Here is a 6,413-nt window from a genome sequence, read left to right as displayed (position 1 = left end):
CTTTACCAAGCTCTTTTTGGCAAAAGGTAATCATAGGAGTTACAATTGCGTAGCAGTTTTACTGTTTGGATCCTATGCCCTTTATTGCATATGCAGGATGTGGACTCAGTGTTGGATTTGTGTGTCTACCCCAGGAACTTGCGTAAGAGCCATGTTATGAGAAGACTGTGAGGGTGGAAAAAGCCAATGTAGGACTGTAGTGTGAAGTACTGTCTGGACATAGACTGTTTCCCCCTGTACCTGGCTTCTTCCTGCCCCTTCCTTCAGGGAGAGGCCTGTGGTCAAGGTTGGTCTCTGAAGGGTATGAACATTGTCAGTAATGAGTCATGGGATGCAGGTGACCAAGCAAACCTGAAAACAATGTAGTCATCATGCTTACCCAATGAAATTGTGAGCACCATATAGGAATGTGAATGATTGACTTGCTTGCTCTGATTATAAAACTGCTTGCTATAATGACCTGAGGCATTCTTCGCTAACCTGCCACCATGGCACTTCTGGTAAGTTTTAATAAACCAATGTCTTTCCCTGTTGGACCTTGGGGTGACTTCTTTGGAACAGGTAAACATTATGCACAAGCCCTCTCAGATTTGGGGTTATCGTATTACACTGTTTTCCTCAAAAAATAGAAATACATTTTTGAAAATTTTATATTTAGCCAATTAAAGGTATATGCTAAGGGAATTAGGCTAGTCAATAAGATGTTTTACATTTACTGTCCCTCCATTGGTTCTATAAAATAAAGAAGCAAATGTTTATTTGGAAACACACTAAAATTCATACATCCAAATAGATTTTGTTCTTCAAAACAGTCATTTTAGGAGACTGTACACTTGTTCCTACAATGTTGAGGCCCCAGAGAATGTGGGGAGACCCCTCTTTGGGAACTGCCTTTAGAAGACCATCTATAAGTCATGCCAGAAAATTAACCTAAACCTCCTGTTATGGTCCAAGTAATGCTTAGCTGCTCCTCTGGATACCATTAAATCAAAGAGGTGGGAACTGGTACAAAGAAGTTTATTTTGAATTTGAATCCAGGGAGCAGAGCCAGACTCAAGGTCTTTCTAAATGGTTCTGCTCCCTCTCCAGACCTTTACAGTTCACTTTTATAAGTCCAGAGTCATTAATACCTACACATTAGCCACATGACCAACAGAGCATTGTACACAACTTGAGTTTCAGCCACATTCATCGATAGTGACATTTTTCAACCCAGACTTCCTGATGCCAGGTATCAGAGGTATTTTATAGCTCTTATCAGTAGGGCCTAGCAGAAGCATTAATCAAGCTTGCCATAGAGTAAAGGGAGTTTACAAGGTCTAAGACATCATGCATTACACAAAAGTTATACAAATCAAAAAACTTATGACTACTCAGCAAAAGGGAGTAAATGGGGATTTGCATAGTCTACAGAGAAGTCAAGGATCCCCTGAAGCTACTTACTGGTAATGATAGGAGATAAGGGGACTCCCAGGAATGTGCTCAGGAATACATCTCTCCTTTATTGAGCACAGTCTGCAGGGAAGATGAGGATCCTTTGAAGTTTCTTACTGGGAGTGCATAGGAGATAAGGGGAAGTGCACATTTTATTAGCTCTCAGGAATATTTAGGAATGTACACGAGCACTTGAATCCTTTTCATGTCCTTCTCTAGTGGCTGTGACAACATGGACAGACATCAGTGGGTCTCAACCTTGGCTGCATAGTAATGATACCGAACCAGGCTCATTCTGCTCATTGCACAGAAAGCCAATCACTGAGATGACAAGTTTCACCAAAAGAGAAAAGATTTATTTACAGGGCAGTCCAGCAAGGAGACAAAAGAACAGTTCTCAGATCTGCCTCCCTGCAAATAGGGCTTAGGGATGTTTATGGGGTAAACATAAGTAGGGTGGCCCAAGGTGGGGGAAAGGTGATTGATATGAGGAAATTGATGATCTGTGCAAGGGTAGTCAGAGTTCATGACTTCATAGGGAGCATGTTCAGAAAATGGCAGTGGTAGCATGATCTGAGGGAGGAGTTTTTGGCCCTCTGACATTGCAAGGTCATCTTTTGGGCATTTGCACAGGTCTAGTTGAATGCTTGATGGTTTTAAGCTGTTCAAGCTAGACAAGAGCTGTCCCAGGTTCCTAAAAAACAACTTGAGCAATCACTATTACGGTGACATATACATCAGAAGTGTTAGCTACAAGGAAGCTAGAGAAGGCTGAGTGTTTAGTAGTGTGGCTTTCAGCTATGTGAGTTAAAAAAAAAAAGTCAACAAGAAGTAAATCCTTGGCTTTATTAGAATCATCTGGAAAGCTTTAACAAAATACCAATAACTGGCCCATCATAAACCAATTAAGTCAGAATACCTGGGAACACATAATCCAAGCTTCACAGTTTGTCTTAGTGTGTTGCAAGGACTGAGAACCATTCCTCTCTTTAACAAATACATATGTTATGACCGGGGTGCGAGAAGGCAGATTGCCGTTACACAGAGAATTTAATTAATAGTCCTTTATTTATGCTGGCGACCAAGAGCGGACTATTGTCCTAAAGGGCTTTCAGCTCCGAGTGAAGCAGACGGTGGGCTTATAAAGGCAAAAACTGCAAGGATACATAGCAATTTAGCAACCATAAACTAGCAACTTAGCAACCAAATTGGGAACTTTTGATTGTTAGGGAGTTTTGATTAACTTTATGTCCCAGGCACAGCTGATGACTGGAACAATTAGGGCAGTTACATGGAGAAAAGGTAGGACTACTATACAATGGAGTTACCTTGGTTTGGTCACGGAGTTACCTTGGTTAAAATATAGACATAATATGAGAATGTAGCAATGGAGTTTTGCAAGGCGTAGCATTTGAATTTAGTTAACAAAGCATACAATTACATGGAACTTGTGGCTAGGGAGTTTCCAAATGGTCAGGAGAAACAGTTTATGGGAAACAGGAATGTGGGTCTGTGAGTACAAGGAACTTATTTTAGTCATGTGCGGGGCGAGGTTGAGGGGGGGTAGGCATTCTGGGTAGCAAGCAGCTAAGATGGAGGAATTTTTTTTTTTTTTTTGAGTTGGAATCTCACTCTGTTGCCCAGACTGGAGCGCAGTGGCCGCTCCCGGCCACCGCAACCTCGACCTGCTGGGCTCTGGCGATCCTTCCGCCTCAGCCTTCCAAGTAGCTGGAATTACAGGCGCGCACTACCACGCCCAGCTCATTTTTTATTTATTGAAGAGATGAGGTCTCACCAAGTTGCCCAGGCAGGTCTCGAACCCGCAGGCTCAGGCAATCCACTCACCTCAGCCTCCCAAAGGCGTGGGATTACAGGCTGAGCCACCGAGCCTGGTTAGATGGAGGATTTTTAACAAAAATGTAGTTCCTTATATTAAGCAAGCTACTACAGGCTATTATAAGTTTTACAGACATTTCATTCCCCCCTTTTACTTGTTCATAAGTCAATGCATTGACTCATCAGTTATAGGTATACTATTTGTACTGGGGTTGTGAGGATGATGACGTAGGGTTCCTTCCAGGCAGGGGTCAGACCTTCTTTCCAGAACTTTTTGACATAGGCCAAATTTCCAGGCTGGAACAGATCGACAAGGTGTGGAAGTTGGAGTTGGCAGTACAGCATGGACGTTGGTGTAGACAAGGTCCTGCACCTGCTGTAAAGACTGGAGATACTTTAACAGAGATTGATTAGTAAACTTTTCAAGAATAGAATCCTGCAAATGGAGTAACAGAGGAGGGGGTCTTTCAAACATGATTTCATTGGGAGTAAACCCAGCCTTGCACAGCGTACATCTAGCTCGAAGAAGAGCTAGAGGTAAGAGTGTTACCCATTTTTCACAGGTTTCTATTATTAATTTAGATAAAGTACTTTTTAGAGTCCGGTTATGGCTTTCTACCTGTCCAGAGCTTTGTGGTCGGTAAGCACAATGCAGTTTTCATTTGATGTTTAGTGTTTTACTAACCAGCTGTACTATGGACGAGGTGAAGGCAGGATCATTGTCTGAGCCAATGGAAAGAGGAAGCCGGTAACTAGGAATTTTTTTTTTTGAGTTGGAGTCTCACTCTGTCACCCAGACTGGAGTGCAGTGGCCGCTCCCGGCCACCGCAGCCTCGACCTGCTGGGCTCCGGCGATCCTTCCGCCTCGGCCTTCCAAGTAGCCGGAATTACAGGCATGCACTACCACGCCCGGCTGATTTTTTGATTTATTGTAGAGATGAGGTCTCCGCTGCCCAGGCTGGTCTTGAACCCGCGGGCTCGGGCAATCCACTCACCTCAGCCTCCCAAAGGCACGGGATTACAGGCTGAGCCACTGAGTCCGGCTGGAATTATTTTATTTAACAAGTATTTTGTAACCGTAGGGCAATTTCATTTTTTTGTGGCAAACACTTCTACCCATCTTGAAAAAGTGTCTATTAATACTAGTAAATAATTGTATCCTGTATGTGGAGGTTTTATTTCAGCAAAGTCTACTTTCCATTGTTTACCAGGACTTAATCCTCATGCCCTGATTCCTGGAAGGGGTTTTGGCCCTCCCTTGGGATTGACGTGGGCACAAGCAGGACACATTAAAGTTGCTGAGTTAGTTTGGTCTTTTAAGTCGTTGATAATATAAAAACAGTTTAACAGTTTAACCATTTTGGTTCCTTATAGGTGGGTGGGAGTGGAGTCGTTTTATTAATTTTTCTGCAAGAACTTCAGGTAGGACAATTCTGGAGTCCTTGACCCATCAGCCATTAGGTTTTTTGTAAGCTCTCGCCAGCTCTGCAGCCTCTTCTCTGTGTACATATACGGGCTGCGGCCGTCAGTGAAGATGTTTACTCGTTTTTCTGCTCCCCAGCGCAGGGCTTGTGTTACAGCAATTAACTCAACCTTTTTGGTAGAAGTATCCCTGGACAGTGCCTGTGACCAGATTATATCATGAGCTGTAGTTACTACTGCACCGACCTCATGGACTCTATTTACAGGTTATCATCCGTAAACAGGTCAGCATCAGCCTGGCGCAGAGTAGTATCCCAAAGATCAGTTCGACTAGCCTGGGTGATGTCCAACACATCCTCACAGTCATGCACTGGCGTCTCCAGATAGTCATTAGGCAACAGGGTTGCCAGATTGAGGCACTGAGTAGGAAAGAAAGTTAGTTTGGGCTGGTCTAGTAGTAGGCTCTGATACTGGGTAATATGTGTGCCAGAGGCTTCCCAGAGCAGAGTCTCAACAGCATGGGGAGCAGTTAAAGCCAGGTTTGGACTGAAAGTTACTTTGTCTGCTTCTTTAACCAGCAAAGCCATGGTCACAATGACTCGAAGACAGGAGGGCCAGCCAGAAACTACCAAATAAGCCACCGGTCTTTTCCATGGCCCTAGGGTCTGAGTGATGACTCCTTTGGCAATTCCTCATTGTTCATGAGTGAACAAGTGGAAAGGCTTGGTAACATTTGGGAGGGCTAGAGCCAGGACTTGGGTCAGAGCTGTTTTTAACTGCTGGAACACTTGTTTTTCAGCAGCAGTCCAGTTTAGGGGTTGATTTCCTGCTGTGGCTTTGTATAGGGGCTTGATAATTTCAACAAATTCTGGGATTTACAGCCTGCAATACCCTGCCACCCCCAGGAATTTCGGTACCTGTTTCTTTGTGGTTGGCATGGGAACCTGAAGAATGACTTCTTTCTGGGCTGAGGTTAGAGCTTGTTTACTTTTCTTTAGCTGGTGTCCCAGGTAGGAAGCTTCAGTTGAACAGAACTGTGCTTTTTTCACTGACATATGGTAGCCCAAGTTTTAGAAAAGCTGTAACAGAGTTTTAGTGCCTTGTAAACAAGTGTCCAAGTCTCAGCTGCAAGCAAGAGATTGTCTAGATACTGGAGTAGAGTACATTTAGGGTGTTAGGCACAGAACCCTAACAAATTCTGTTGCAAAGTTTTTCCGAAAAGGGTCCAAGTTAACTGACTGGTGTCCCCAGAGTCAGGATCTGTCCATTTAAAAGCAAAGATGGGATGACTAACAGGAGACAGGGGAATAGAGAAGAAGGCATCCTTTAAGTCAAGTAGTAGGAACAAACATTTCAGTTTTGTCAGGTGAAAACGCAATATTGGCTTTTAACTTCCGAAGCAGGTTTCGGTCCACTGGAGGGAATGGGCAGTTCAGGGCTATGAGGAACAAGTGGGTAATCCATTTTTGTCCTAAGTTTATAGTTTGGTTAGAAGTGAATTTGCAAATAGTAATTGCCCCCGTTGCCCCCTAAAGTCAATTCCCCGGGCCTGGAGGGGCATTTCCAGGATTTTAGCTTGTTTTCTGGTAGCTTTATTGACTGCCTGTACTGCCTGTTTCTGTTTCTTAGCATTCCGATTGTTAAAAACCTTTTGGGCCACTTCCAGCAGCTGAGAAATATTTATTCCTGCAAAGCTTTCAAGCTTCTGTAATTCAATTTTT

Source organism: Carlito syrichta, unplaced genomic scaffold (genome assembly GCF_000164805.1).
Source record: "Carlito syrichta isolate Samal-C Ts95f unplaced genomic scaffold, Tarsius_syrichta-2.0.1 Scaffold305704, whole genome shotgun sequence".
NCBI lineage: Eukaryota > Metazoa > Chordata > Mammalia > Primates > Tarsiidae > Carlito > Carlito syrichta.
Note: the sequence above shows the minus strand (reverse complement) of the source record.